General features: G+C 42.9%; 1 protein-coding gene across 1 annotated transcript in view; it reads left to right on the top strand.

Annotated features, from left to right (window-relative positions):
- The first annotated feature begins 1,285 nt into the window (after positions 1 to 1,285).
- The window catches only part of CFAP20DC (CFAP20 domain containing), an 87,894-nt gene continuing 73,090 nt past the window's right edge, over positions 1,286 to 16,089 (top strand). Inside the window, exon 1 of the mRNA XM_077184581.1 lies at positions 1,286 to 1,633. The gene's annotated coding sequence lies outside the window, so the exon portion shown is untranslated. The remainder of the gene's footprint in view (positions 1,634 to 16,089) is intronic.

Below are 16,089 nucleotides of genomic sequence, written 5' to 3'. Positions count from 1 at the left end.
TGCTGCCAACAAAGAAGCTGGTAATTCCTCTTGGAATGACCAAGGAATGTGCTACTGGTGTGTTGATGTGGGAAGGCAGGTGTAGTAAGTGGGACAGTATGGGAGGGATTTGGAGATAGACTCAAAGACAGAAGTCACTTGTAATTCAGATTAGATGACAGCAATAGCTGTTTCCACCTGAGAACTATACACATTCCCATGCCAGTGGAATAAGGGCTGTATAATAAGATGGGATCTATGGTGCTCTGACTGCCATAAAAAGTAAATAAGCCTATTACAAATAATATATCATAAATAATTATTATATACATAAAAATAGAGCAGCAAGGTTAATAACTGGGAAACTGGAAGTCTTTAAAATGCCTGAAAGAAATTATCACATTTAATTAAAAAATACATTTAATACTGATAAATTATTTTCAGACAGGGAAATTTCAGGCCATTATGCTGCAACTTGCTGTTTGAAAGATTCAGGATGCGAATGTGGTTAACTTGGTATCAATAGCCTGGCCCAGTTAATCACTGCCAAAGTAACTGAAGTGTTATTGAAATTACAATCATAACACTTAGGACTCACAGTCAGGCATTACAAGTCCTGTATATTAAAAAGACAGAACAGAAAGACAGTACCTGCTGTCTCAGAGCAGCTTACAGACTGGTTTGTCATGTGAGACAACAGAAGAATGGATACAAACAAGCAGAAGAAAACACACACTGGCAATGCATAAAGCTCATAGCAGAATGCCCTGCAGAGACCCCCCAAGTTTGTTGCTACGTTCACACCAGAAAATAGCAACATGTAAATGAGGTCCTACTGCTTGAGCACCTGCAATAGTCTACACTCATGCAGGCTGAACGGTGTTTTGGTCAGTAGAAGCCAAGGCTCCAGCAGAAGGTAACAGTTCCCATTCCCTGCAGGAAGAGAGGACCTCACTCACAAAGTGAAATTCATCTGAACTGCAGCCAGCAGTTCAAACTCAGCCCACCTCCCTTTGACACAAATGCTGCAATTGCTAGCACATGCCCTGGGCTGCCACCAGTTAATGAGTTGAATCATTATGATTTGTTGCTATAATTTCTTTTTCTATGGTATTTTAAACAGTTTCAATCCTAAAGGTTGTCCATTCCATCCTTATATTGGAATTTTGGGATGTCTGCTCTAAAATTGTCATGTGATGGAGCACTACAGTGTGTGCTGGTGATTAAACACAAACAAACTCCATGTATGGTTCAAAAGTTCAGCTCCAATTTGAAAGCTCTGGAATAGAAAGTGATAAAAAAGGAGAAAATGAAGGGAGAAAATATAGGATAAAAAATGCAGTTGAGAAGAGGGAGTAGAAAGTTGAAAATAAGCATAGAAGCTATTTAATTACTATATACAGCACACTTGTCAAATGCTACATTTCTCTGCTTTAACACCTGATCTACAGAGAAAAGCTGTTTGCTGCTCCTTCAGAGGCAATTTGGTTTTGCTTTATTGATTCAGCAGATACCATTGAATCCTCTGCTCTTGACCTCTGCCAAATGTAGCCTAGAGAATTTCACCAGTGGATTACTGCATGGAGCTCAATAACATCTTGTTGAACTGGGGCACAGCTTTTAGGAAGACATCTGTTCCTGACTGGATCCATAGGTGAGTTGTTTCAATTATTAATTTCCCTTGCTTTTAAAAAAAAATGACTTTATTTCCCATTTGAATTTGCCAACCTTTGTTCTAACAGTCACAGGTTTGTACCCTGATGACAGCTCATCTATCAGTTCAGCATTACACAATTCATATGTGCCAACAATCCTGTCTTTGGAAGGACTTTCCTTTAGAGGGAGCAAGAAAAACAACCTTTAATAAAAACTCCTCAGCAAGAAAAACAGCCTTTAATAAAATCTCGTCTGTAACTAAAGAGTGAATCAGAAACTCCAGGGAGAAACAATACAGGGATCAATCAGTAATGGCTCTAGAAGCTAGAATGACAAGCTTGGATGTTACAGCCTGAGAGCCTGCTGCTGATGCAAAACTAGAACACCCTCTCAATGATTTTTGAATGACTCAGTGGTTCACATTGAACTCTGCAAATCATCTCTAAAATGGAATGAAATTTTGGTGCCCAAGATTTGTCTATCTTTATCACCCAGACGGAGGCACTGTAGCAAAAAGTTACCATAGTTACCTCTTAACAACAGCAAAAGGAGGTTTCAGAGTTGAGCACTGCTGCTGCTTTTAACTCCTCTCCAATATTTGTGGCTACTCAAATATCCAAATATCACTACATCAACACCAGCTGCCCAAAGCAGAGAAGTGCCAGGACCAGGGAAGGGTGCTGGTAGCACTGTTCCCTGTAGCACCAATGAATGAAACTCAGCTGGCTGAGGAAATCAGCTCTGTGATCCTGGTGTAGGGTTAGCCAACCAAAGGCAAAGGGCTTGGCCAAGGAGCATGATATTGCCAAAGCTGGCTTTGCAGAACATGCAGTTTTGCCTGAAATGCTCAGTCTTCAGGGATACAAATTACTGTTTCATGTAAATGGACCTTCTGCCAAATTCCAAAGAGGGAAGAGAACAGAGAACTAGCCAGAAGATAACTAAAATCACAATTTTTATAAGTAGTATTAAGTATTCAGGCACACAGTAATACTGGCCAGATGGAGACTTGTATTAAAGCAGCAAAATCTTGCCTCTATCCTCTAGTATCTCTCCATCTATATTTTCCCAGTTCTCTGTTAGCAGGTGCTCTATGTACTTTCCTAAAACCCAAAAGCTGAAATCCATGTACCCATCAATTTACTCACTTGCAAGCTCTACATTATTTTTCTCTTTCTATTACTGTATATAGACACACACATATGCAAACATAGCTATGTCCAGTTTGCATCTGGGCAGGTGCTATTTTAATTGTAGTCAACACAGCACATACATTTCTCCACAAAAAGAATTATTTCTTGCATTATGTATCTCGCACATATTCCTTATCTTCTCTCCATTTGAGTTATTTCAAGTCCTTTTTTTCTGGCTACCATTGTTTTATGTTATATAGGTGGACATGTGAGGCAAACCAAAGGATTGGAATTGTATCACCATCTGACCCAATGCCAACCAACATTTCCTACATATTGCCCAATTCTGACATTCTCAATCTGAGAGATGTAAATGCACTCATGAGGTGGAACAACACTCTGACCTTGCTCAGAGAGCAGACATAGAAGAAGTGATTTTCAGCCAAAACAGTTTGCTTTTTGCTCTGTGTATCAGGCATGAAATTAAAAATCATCAGAGCCATGTCTTAGTAACTAAGTTTAAGTTTTCTTGCATGCATCTACAACTTTGTCTATGAGAGACCAGCAGGTAGATCACTGAGCACTGGAAGGGTTTGAATCAATATATGCTTCTGACTGACACATGCTCAACCACTGTGAAGGAAACTTCCCTGTCTGTCAGTCCTGGAGCCACTCTGGCAGCCACAATCACACTACCTGAGCTGGGACTGAGGCCCCTAAAGAGCTACAAACCCTACAGTCACATAGTCAGACAGAGTTGAGCAGAAAGTTTCCCTTTCTGCTCAACACAAGGTTTCCCATAGCAGAGCCTCAGATATCTCAATTTTAAAATAATTTAATCATGCTGCAACAACAAAATAACACCTTGAGCTCAAGCTGGGTGCCTCCAAGGAGGGACCCTGAACAAAAGAAGCCATAGATTTTATACTCTTACAGTCTGAGCACACAAAAGTCTGGGGTCATCAGCTCCTGTTGTGTCTCTGAGTGTCCAGTCACGGTTGTCAGCCTCTTGCCTGGGGCTCCTGTCACCCAGAGCTCAACCTGCAGCTGCACACCAAGCTACCTGCATGGGATGTATTCCTCCACAGCACACAGTACAAAACTACTCTCCACTAAGAGCCTCCTGAAGCTGTACCAAAGCAGCTAAGCAGCTGTCCAGGTTAGTGTGGAAAAACAACATGGGAAAGTCTAATGTCAGAAACTATGAATAGCCAATTAGTGCTCCCTCTTCTCTAGAAATCCTCTCCAGAAGGTTTGGTAGACCACACAGGACATGTTTTGGATTGCAAGCAGACTCTTGACTGTCCCTGTGAGGTACACCAAAGGAGACCTCCTGATTACAGCTACCACAAGGCATGTGAAGTTCCCTAGAGGGACACCTCAGTTAATAAACTGGAGAAAATGCAGCAAGATTTCTTGTCTCTGCATTGTAACCAGAGATCTTGTAACTAGAGAAAGACAGGAAAAGTTTCAGTGCAGGAAGATTTTCTTAGCTGCTTGAGAGCAGTTGCGTGGTGGAACAAGCACTGAGGTCTGGGTGGGAGGAATATCTTTATGCCCTTTTTGAAAGTCTTCAGCCAGAACCATTTGCTTCCCCACAGCAGCTAAGAATGTCCTCTTGTGTTACTGTCCTTCAGTTCCAGCTCTACACCTCCTTATTTCAGCCCCATCCATCCCTATTTTCTATGGCTGGTACTTTAATAAGAATTGAACCTACTCACACTTTTCTGATTTTAACTTTAATTTCAGTTTCTGGAGAACAGGTGTCATGAGGAATTAGTACCATTGCATTTAGCAATTCAATTAATGAAATTATATTAAAATTACAGTAGTAATGAGTAAAAAACTATTCAAACCATTAGCAGTGTCAGAACTCCCAAATTTCAGTAAAAATATGCAACCCTGCTGAATTTAATGTTAACTCTCAAGCCTGAGAACAAAATTTGAACTCCTTGCCATCCAATCACATCTCTACTCTTGGTCTAACCAGTTATTAATAATTTCTCTGGTGGTGATGAGGGCTATTTTGCAATTTTATTTCATCAATTTCTAGTAGAGCAAAGAGGACATGTAGTTTGGTTCCATTTTTCATCTCTAAAGACATGCGTAAATTTGAGTTTCTGACATTTAAATAAATCATTTTCTCCCATAGAAATGACAATAAACAAAAGTCAAACTCTTATTGATCTTCATCTCTCATTCGCCACACTGAATCACAGAACTGGCACCCAGAACCTGAGTGTATAATACATATTTTTTAGCATTATAATTGTAGAGGAAAGCCTGAATTTTGACAGCAAAAAAGCATATGTCACTGCTGCCTGTCAGCATATGTGGACAGCTTGGATAAAGCTCTAGAGGTGTCAGCTGCTCTCCTCTTCTTCTCCCTGACAGCCAGGTAGACCCCACTGCTCTGCAGCTGTAGCATATGTCAATTAGCCAACATCCAAATGCAAATTTTTTCTTAGGAGATTTTCCCTGCCCCAGCAAGATGTGACATGACTTCCTGCCAGACCCACTTGTACTCACCTCAGCTTTCCATCTTGCAGAGAGGAAGGCTTGGAACAACTCGAGGATGAATTGAGGCAATGGAACAGGCAGGAGGATTGTTGATAAAGCAATCTGCAAAGGATCACATGTAAGAAAGGGAAATTCTATGTTGGATTGCTCAAAGAGCAGAATTAGAGGAGAAGAATCATTAAGTTCTTCTGCAAGACATTACAGGCAACCCAATCTGCAAAAATAATGACCAACAGAAACAATCCTCTACACATTTAATGACATCTATTATTCTCAAATATAGGACTGTAGATGTGCAGGCTTTGGTGACACCACAAAAAGAGTGAGAATGACAAACATACCCAGTTAAGAGTACAATTTAAGGGAGTGAAACATTCTGGAATTACTAATATCTAATGTAGGATTGGATGTTGAATAAAGTGATTCAATTTTTCCAGAGACCTTCAGTGAACATAGCAGTCACACATGAATGGATTACAGGAGCTGATTAATTTATGTATTCACTTTGAGATTTTAAAAATATAGATTAAAAACACTTTGAATAAAAATGTAAAATTACATCCCATTACAAAGCCCTAGTAGTGATAAATGAAAGTGGTGGAAAGTGTGTTTTTGAATATTTCTCCACACCCTCACACTCTTTGTACTACATTGGATAAAAATATCTATTTTCTATCTATTTAACTTGGAAATCAATAGAAAAAAAAGTGGCCAGGATTTAAAAAAATAATTCTTATTAAAGCTCAGCATTTCCAGAGTACAGAAAATGTTTCACATACAATCAGCTAAATTCATTTCAGTAGGAAATTTCCCACTGATAGTTATGGAAGCAAGACTGAATCCTGAATTGTAGAGAACATTTGCATTCTTCACTTTAGTAATTGCTCAAAGTTCTGTTTGACTAAGTGGCCACAAAGAGCCATGAGAATGTGGTGACCAAAGAGCCGATGCCAGGGAGGCCTGGCACAGACACAGGCGAGCGCCACTCCTGTGACACACAGCCAGCAAAGCTGCCAGCTGTGTCAGGCCCCCTCCTCTTCCCCTCAAAACCTGTAAAATCTTCTTAAATACTCAAGAAGTACTGGCTAGTAAGCCAAGGCAGCTGCATAAAGGATAGCTGGAACCAGATTTTTAGCTGCATAAAACACTGTGATGAGTCAAAGTCAAGATGTGTTGAGGCAAGACTCCCCCAGAGGGACAGAGCTTTGTGCAGGGAAGGAAGAAACACCCACAGAGAGCTGCATGGGCACTGTGTCCAACAGCATTCCTGAGCTGAGGGGACTCATTCATGCATGTGTCATTTAGCAGCCTAAAATGTGAACAAAGCTTTGCCCACCATCAGAGGCATTGTCCTTTCACAGGGCTTATATTCTGTAAATACTGTGGACCCTCAGTGAGATTTCCAGGACACTATTTTCCTCAAAACTGTTCATAACTTCACCCAGGTATCACCCAGCAATTAGTTTTCTTAAGCAGTTTTATAACGACAGTGCCATGACCTTACTCCAATGAAATTAATTCTATAGCCCTTTTTAACTTAATCCAACAAAAACCTACTCATCTCAACACAGACTCATGAATCATTTTAATATATACATTTATACTAGTACAATTAGTGTTATTAATATAAATGAAATGAGAACCCTAACATTATTTTACACAGAGTAGTGATAGAATTATTAATGCCAGTGAGTATTAGGACAGTATTGAATATTAAATATGCTGTAGGTCATAGGTGTTTCTAAAGTACATTATCAGAGAAAATTTGTTCACTTTAAAAATGTAGGTTCTTTTTGTTTCATTTCATCTAAGTTATTTTTTATCTATATAAGTTAAACACATACATAGAGAATAATTTACACAATATCCCAATATTAAATCCCTCCAGTGAAAATGAAAATCCTTAACAGCAGACATTTCCTTAACCTACTTCTGTACGTGCATGTCTTCACTCAGGCACTATCTTTTCTGATGAGAATTAGTGTATATTTTTCTTACTCTGAGAGACCTCCAGCAGAACACTCTGTGTCATTAGAAACATGAAATTATGAGAAGAAAGAGCTGCTTTGTCCTGTATTTAATACCCACTCAATTAACAGAATGTTGAATTATTTTTCAGCTGTATCCCTCTTCTCTGGAGAAGCTTCACTCAACTTTTCCAGGGTCTCCAAACCTCATGTCTACAAAAGACAAACTATTTTTATCTGGATTTTCCCCCTTATATTTAAGGGACAACCATTCCTTCTTCACCTGTCCTCCAATCACCACTCTTCATGTAGACCCTTCCTTCTCCAGAACACCAGCTGAGAGCCACCTCCTGCTTTAACAGCAACAAGAGCAGTAGATTACCAGCAATGAGGAAAGAGGGACCTTCTTTATAGAAGAGGATATTACCAAATAACATCCTCAGCATCTTTATGTTTCAACAAGCACAAGTGCAAATCATTTTCCAAAAAGTGGAAAATCATCATTTATTCTAAACAAAAATTCAAGAAGTATAAAATCATTAATTTCATGAGCTTGAGAAGTTCAGAGTATTTTGCCTGGCAAAAAAAGTCTGAAACTAGACACTAAATATTATTAAAAATCCATTTTCATTTCATGTTAATTCCCAAAAAAATGATGGATTTATTTTAATGAGTATCCAGATAAATTATCACTGCATTTTCTGTATAAGATAAATGCTGGTCTTCATTTAAACAAAGTGCAGACCCTAACTGTAGAATCACCACCAGAGCTTCTGGAAATCCATATGGACACCTTTTCTGGTGTGGAAAGACACACACTATTACACTAAAATCAGCAGGGCCAAGAAACTGTTTCTGCATTTGAAGCAGCTTTCTGCACAAAGTGTGACATCTTTGTAAGAAATGTGCATAGAATAGACCTTAATCTCAAAGCTTTTGCTGGGAGAAATGAAATTTAAGGAGTGTGATTTCGTTAAACCAAAAAGCAAGTGCAAATATCTAATAAGGGATATACCAGAGGTGCATGAACAGAATGAAGGTTGCCTTGTCAAGTGTTGTAGAAAATGATATCTATGTTTATACTAGAGACAGACACCTCAGGAAAAAAAAAAAAAAAAAGAGAAAGGAGCATTTGATTTCATGAGTAGAAAACATTCATCTGACAGATTAATTATTTTTGAAGCAACAGCAGCAATGAACTGATTAATACATGGAGCTCTCTATCTCCATGCTCATATAAACATCACATTAAATAAATTCCATTTCCCTGAAAAGATTCTGACTTACTGAAAGGTCTTTATGCACTTATAAATGTGTCAACAAGCGACAAGGAGGTAATAGTTTCCAGGAGGTGCTACTGCAATGTATATTTGATAATGAAATTTGCTGGGTAAATTAGCCAAAGAAAAAGTATAAAGGTCTAATGGGCTTAGTCTACCATTCAATGAAGCACACACTGCTGGCTGTAGCAAAGATATGATGGATGCTTTCTGCCATGGAGTATCACAACCAGCAAGGACAGAGATTAATTTATCTGTTTGCAAGGAAGATATTTTTACAAATAAATTTGGCCATGAGAACAAAGTCTTTTCTTTGACAAACCAACCCCCATTACCATAGTTACCATTTACCAGAAAAAAAAAAATCTATCTTTTGTCTAGATCATTGCAACTTGCCCACTCCAGGAACCCTTTAGTGGATATCCACTGAGGGTCACTGATCATTTAAATCAAAGATATCACTGCTGTTCTGATCCCTAAACAGATTGTTCAAGTTAGAAAGTGATAAACAGCAAACCACCAGGTCCATTCTGGACATTTGGATGCTTTCAATTTGTACTTACATTAATATTTTTAGATTTGCAATATAAAGTGAAGATTCAGAGACTTCAGGGAGCTGTTCAAACAGCTGGGACACACTGGGAATTGTATGCCCCAAAAAATTAATATAAATCAAACTCAAAGCTTGTACTCTACCGAAATAACTTAAAATCATTCTTGTTAATAGTTGATTAGCCATACTAGCTAAACAGGGCAATGAGTGCTACTTATTACAGTGGAGAGAAGAGCTGCCTGAAAGCAGAAATCAAAATCTCAAAGCTTTAAAAATGCAGAGCACTGGGGAAGCCATTTGACCAGCACTCAGTCATACACTCACATTATAGGATGAGTGGCTTATAAGAAAGGATTCAAGTGTCAGAAATGTGTCATGTGCTATCATGGAATGCAATTCAATAGATATATCACTTTTGTCACTTCAGCTCATTGTTTAAGAAAAGGAAAAACCTAGTGGGATGTAGTAAAATGGCAATGGTATATTTATGCAAATGCATCCTTCTCATAAAGCTTCTCATCAAACAAGATGAATTACAGTTCATCCTCAACTTGAGACAAATTATAAAATATCAGAATATTTTACAGTTATGCAAGTATTACCACCTGGAAGAACCCAATCTAAAGGGATGATGTGATGCAGCAGGGAGCTCTGGGGACCAGATTTGCTTAAGTAAATACATCCCATATTTCCATAGAGAAAAAATTCACATTGCAGAGTTCTATATTAATATAGAATCATGAAAAAAATTGTAAGACTATACTGGTATGTTAATGGACTAGGTCTTCCATATAGGAGCCAGATTCATTTTTCTTCTTATGAAATGCAACAAGTCCTTTCACATTCTTTCTGAAGTGAAAAGAATTAATGTTCATTTTTGGAGGTGTGAGAAATTATGTTTTATCTGTAAATATAATATCTTTACAGATTCTAGTGTGAAATTAATACATTGCTAGTACACAAAATGTGTAATTCATGTACTGATAGCCACTCAGATGTAGCAGTCATGAAAACAGAGGCTTCTGCAAATCATCAGCATACATCTGCAAAACAAGTGTTGGCAATAATCCTCTAAAAGTAGACTATGGGGGGGCAGTTAAGTACCAAATTTTCACTGCCTGTTACCTTTGCGAGTTAAGATGCAAAAATGAAAATTAAACTTAGAAAATAAGACATGTTTTTTTGGTTTGTGTTTGTGTGTTTGTTTATTTAAAATCATTATGCATAAGTAGGAAAAGAATTAGTTGTTTGTCTGAAAGACAAACACCAATACACAATGAATATAATTGGGGCATAAGCTCTAGGAGAATAGTAGGGGCATATATTGAAACGATGTAGCTTGTAAGTGGTGCTGAGAGCAGGATTTGGGAAATACAGTGAGCAAATCAGGAGCTAGTGACACAGAACATAGAACACATCAAACTCCCATTTCCTTTGAGTCCTTCTCTGTTGTGGACCAGAGTGTGAAGGATCCTCCCCAGCACATCCAGAAGGTCACAGATCTCTGATAAAGTCACTGAGAGCAGATTGCAGGGGACACCATGGAACACATAACATGTACAACAGAAGTTAATAAAAGAAACGCGTAAAGTTGTGGATTAGCTTGTCAGTGATTTAAACAATGAAAAGGTAGATATCCTGCACCAAGAAACAAAAAAAATATCCCAAAGAAGCCAGAATCTCTACAACATATTTCCTGAGAGAAAGAACTGAGTGGATTTGAGAGTGTGCATAATAGGTACTCAGTGTCTGATGTAGTGGATATCACAGCCACTGAGTGAAAATGAGGGAACAAAATGTCATGCATCTGCCATGGCTGCAGTGCCAGAGTATAGGGATCACAGCAGGAAACCCAGTGCAAAATGCCTCATTTCTGTAGCTCTTTACAGGGACCTCCTTCACATTTCAAGTCAGTGCCAATGCCCCCCACACAACCAAAATATGGCCTGAAAGACAGTTGACTTTGTTGCCTGAACCTCAGAGTCCTCCCCCAAAGCATTCCTACTCATCCTTATGGGAAAATGCTGTTGGATTTGCAGGACCTTGCAGAGAAGCCACAGGAGACAGAGGCCTCATTCTCCTCTCAATCACCCAGGGCTATACAAAAAGATCCCTCTCCCCACTGAGCCTGATCCCGCCTTGCTCGCCAGCTGCCATTCACTGTTCTAATGGCTTCAAGCAGCCCCAAAGCCCATTAGCCACTCACTGGCAAGAAAATGAACATTTCCAAAGCATCCCAAACGTGCTTCAGCCCTAAGCTGTCAGCACAGCCTCTACAGACACTGGCAGAGAAATGAAGGGAGGAGAGCTTTCTCCAGAAGTGCAGCAGAAGCTGGTAGAAGCTTCAGGGTACTTGTGGCATAAAGATGGACATTAAGTCACCTTCATATAGAGCCACAAATGAGGGTCTGGCTCTTTGCACGGGACTAAAACATGAAAAGAATCTTTTAAAAGGATACAAGAGCAAAGAAACATTTTGTACTGGCTAGTCCTGTTCTCCCTGCTGTGATCTCCACACACTGGCACGCTGGCCTTGACAGATGCAAAGCATTTTTCGCCCTTCACTCTCATTTTGCAGTGGTGGCACAACTACAAGAAGCACAGTGAATCCATTAATCAATTACTCTCAAATATCCAACTCCTCCTCAGTCCAAACAGATGTCCCACAAACTTGTCACCGCATGTCTCAGGGTGCCTTTGTGAAAAAAAGTTCTTAAGTTTGTTTTACTTATATTAAATAAAGAATTAGCAGAAGAAGCTACATGTAAGGTTTGAGGAATAAGTAGAACTTGGTATCACAGAATCATAGAATGGTTTAGGTTGGAAGGGACCTTAAAAATCTTCTTCTTCCAACTCCCCTGCCATGGAGAGACACCCTTCCACCAGGCCAGGTTGCTCAGGTCTCTATCAAACTGGTCTTGAACACTCCAACGGATGGGGTATCCACAATTTCTCTGGGTAACCTGATCCAGTTTGTCACCACCTTCTTAGCAAATAATTTCTTCCTAACATATTATCTAAATCTCCCCTCTGTTAATTTAATTTTTCTTTGCCCTTACAATTCTCATGGGAAAACTGTTCCAGAATTTTACTTAATCAACAACTAAAAATGTCCTTCTAGTTTCCAGATTTAATTGTATTTATGATTGCTTTATGCTCATTTGTCCTTTTGCCAACACTGCTCTTTAGCTTCAGCACTTTTGCTTCCTCAGTCATTTCCCATACACAAGCTTGCAACTTACTCGTCTCCAAATGCATGACCTTGCACCACACAGCAGTGAATTTCATCTGATTTTCTCTACTCCAGGCCTTAAGTTCATCCACTTCTTCCTAGCTGACTCCTGCCGAGAGCTCTTTCATCTGTATATTTCACATGTGCCCGGGTGTGCAGGAGTGTGCCCGGGTGTGCCTGGGTGTGCCCGGGTGTGCCCTGGTGTGCAGGAGTGTGCCCGGGTGTGCATGAGTGTGTCTGAGTGTGCCCGGGTGTGCCTGAGTGTGCCCGGGTGTGCCCGGGCGTGCCTGGGTGTGCCCGGGTGTGCAGGAGTGTGCCTGAGTGTGCCCGGGTGTGCCCGGGTGTGCAGGAGTGTGCCCGGGCGTGCCTGGGTGTGCCCGGGCGTGCCTGGGTGTGCCCGGGTGTGCAGGAGTGTGCCCGGGTGTGCCCGGGTGTGCCCGGGTGTGCCCTGGTGTGCAGGAGTGTGCCCGGGTGTGCATGAGTGTGTCTGAGTGTGCCCGGGTGTGCAGGAGTGTGTCTGAGTGTGCCCGGGTGTGCCTGGGTGTGCAGGAGTGTGCCCGGGTGTGCCTGAGTGTGCCCGGGTGTGCCCGGGTGTGCAGGAGTGTGCCCGGGCGTGCCTGGGTGTGCCTGGGTGTGCCCGGGTGTGCCTGAGTGTGCCCGGGTGTGCAGGAGTGTGCCCGGGTGTGCATGAGTGTGTCTGAGTGTGCCCGGGTGTGCCTGAGTGTGCCCGGGTGTGCATGAGTGTGCCCAGGTGTGCCCGGGTGTGCAGGAGTGTGCCCGGGTGTGCCCGGGTGTGCAGGAGTGTGCCCGGGTGTGCCTGAGTGTGCCCGGGTGTGCAGGAGTGTGTCTGAGTGTGCCCGGGTGTGCCCGGGTGTGCCCGGGTGTGCCTGGGTGTGCCCGGGTGTGCAGGAGTGTGCCCGGGCGTGCCTGGGTGTGCCTGGGTGTGCCCGGGTGTGCCTGAGTGTGCCCGGGCGTGCCCGGGTGTGCAGGAGTGTGCCCGGGCGTGCCTGGGTGTGCCTGGGTGTGCCTGAGCGTGCCCGGGTGTGCCTGGGCGTGCCCGGGTGTGCCTGAGTGTGCCCGGGTGTGCCTGAGCGTGCCTGAGTGTGCCTGGGTGTGCCCGGGCGTGCCTGGGTGTGCCCGGGTGTGCAGGAGTGTGTCTGAGTGTGCCCGGGTGTGCATGAGTGTGCCCAGGTGTGCCCGGGTGTGCAGGAGTGTGCCCGGGTGTGCCTGGGTGTGCCCGGGCGTGCCCGGATGTGCAGGAGTGTGTCTGAGTGTGCCCGGGTGTGCAGGAGTGTGCCTGAGTGTGCCCGGGTGTGCCCGGGTGTGCAGGAGTGTGCCCGGGTGTGCCCGGGTGTGCAGGAGTGTGCCCGGGTGTGCCTGAGTGTGCCCGGGTGTGCCTGAGTGTGCAGGAGTGTGCCTGGGTGTGCCCGGGCGTGCCTGGGTGTGCCCGGGTGTGCAGGAGTGTGTCTGAGTGTGCCCGGGTGTGCCCGGGTGTGCAGGAGTGTGCCCGGGTGTGCAGGAGTGTGCCCGGGTGTGCCTGAGTGTGCCCGGGTGTGCAGGAGTGTGTCTGAGTGTGCCCGGGTGTGCCCGGGTGTGCCTGGGTGTGCCCGGGCGTGCCTGAGTGTGCCTGGGTGTGCCCGGGCGTGCCTGGGTGTGCCCGGGTGTGCAGGAGTGTGTCTGAGTGTGCCCGGGTGTGCAGGAGTGTGCCCGGGTGTGCCTGAGTGTGCAGGAGTGTGCCTGGGTGTGCCTGAGTGTGCAGGAGTGTGCCTGGGTGTGCCCGGGCGTGCCTGGGTGTGCCCGGGTGTGCAGGAGTGTGCCCGGGTGTGCCTGGGTGTGCAGGAGTGTGTCTGAGTGTGCCCGGGTGTGCCCTGGTGTGCAGGAGTGTGCCCAGGTGTGCCCGGGTGTGCAGGAGTGTGCCCGGGTGTGCAGGAGTGTGCCTGAGTGTGCCCGGGTGTGCAGGAGTGTGCCCGGGCGTGCCTGGGTGTGCCCGGGTGTGCCTGGGTGTGCAGGAGTGTGCCCGGGTGTGCAGGAGTGTGTCTGAGTGTGCCCGGGTGTGCCGGAGTGTGCCCGGGTGTGCCCAAGGTCAATTTTCCAGGGCAGTGCCCATATTCAGATCTGTCTCTGTGCTCAGTGCTCTTGCAGTCAGTGCACAGATAAAAGCATCCCCAATCTCCCTAGGAAATGCCAGATCACATACACAACTGCAGTCCTGCTAGAGAAGTCCAATTGCATTTTCCTATATAGAAAATAAGTTATCTTATCTACGAGGTCCCTATAGATTTATCCTCAATGTATTCCATCAAATCAGTGCTGAGCAGTGGCCAAAAGGACAAGTTACTGAAAGATTGTTTGCAAAAGTGCCAGGTGCTGTAGATTTTATCCAGCACAGTTCACCTTCATTTCTCATAACCCAAACCTCTATTAGTGGTTAATGTGACACCAGTGCCAATGTTTGGCAAGCTGAACCAAATTCCATCATGAGTATCCCTATTTATCTCAGGAGCCATCCCAGGGCACAGAACCTCCCCAGGCTGCCCTGTTTTAGACTCATGTTGTACCAAGGTGCAGTATAGTCTACAGCAGCCTGTGGCACAAAGCTCCACCTCTAGCAGTAAGCTCCAAAAAGAACAGAAAGTTCAGTCAGGGAAGGAAGAAGACAAAAATGTGATCTCTTCTCCCAGATTCATGACATTCATGGCATTCATGAAAAACTGAGCCAACGAACAGTTTCACATCATCATGGTGGCACTGGTGTGCAGGACTCCTAATTATGCCAGTTTGATTCGTAGCCCAAACTTCTCCAGAAGCTGAGGGTAACATGACATAAATTGAAGAGACTGAAAAACTTTCTCTATTTTGCAATTCTCTAAAGCCTATTAGTCTACACTTACTTTGCATCTGGCTTTATTCATAAGATCTAATGATGAAAGCATTCAAACTATATTAGCAGAGTTCTGTGAAAGCTCAGATCATCAGTGCACACAAAAGCACTGTGTGCTTTCACAGACATGTATTGCTTTTAGCAATACATCCTGGTAAGAAGTAAATAAATGTACCATTCCACAAACTAGCCTCTGTGAGGTTGGCTGCTGCTCCACAGGCAACCCCCAAAATTTGGTTCATTAATTTAAAATGAAAGTCAGATAATTCACATTTTATACTTTAAGAGGAATCAGTTAAAGTCATACAGAATTCATGCTTTGGAAGGGAGCAATGCATTTATGTCACATTGCCTACTACCAAGTCTTTGTAGTAGTACCAAGCAAGAATATAAATGTACAAAAGGAATATCATATTCATTTTGGTAGGTTTAAAAGTGTTCATGCTCCCCTCATGACAGAAGAATTTGTCAGCTCCCTCTAAGAAATATACAGGAACATTTAAGTTGTTTAAAATGAACCTACCACAAAATTATCTAAGGCATGGCTCCCCTCCTTTTCCATCTGCTTACAACAGAAAATAAAAGCTGGCTGTATCTGAAAGAGGAAAACAGCTTTAACCTCCACCAGCCTTGGAGGTTTTGACAACCAGCTACTCAGTCAAAACACAGTAAATATTGATTTACATTTCAGATCAAAGATATGAACAAAAGACCAAAGACAGTGAACTTTCACAATACATTGTATAACACAGAAATGTAAGGCATTAGGTCAAGTACTCCAAATCTTCCTCTCGAAATTGGTGACATTTTTTAGTCTTACTTCATATGGAATATCCTAAGACATTAAGCTCCTGAAAGGTTGTTGAGAATCCACAGCAGGATGCAGAA

Source organism: Agelaius phoeniceus, chromosome 11, assembly GCF_051311805.1.
Source record: "Agelaius phoeniceus isolate bAgePho1 chromosome 11, bAgePho1.hap1, whole genome shotgun sequence".
NCBI classification, from domain to species: domain Eukaryota; kingdom Metazoa; phylum Chordata; class Aves; order Passeriformes; family Icteridae; genus Agelaius; species Agelaius phoeniceus.
The sequence above is the reverse complement of the archived record's forward strand: the minus strand, read 5'-3'. Positions and strand labels throughout refer to the sequence as shown.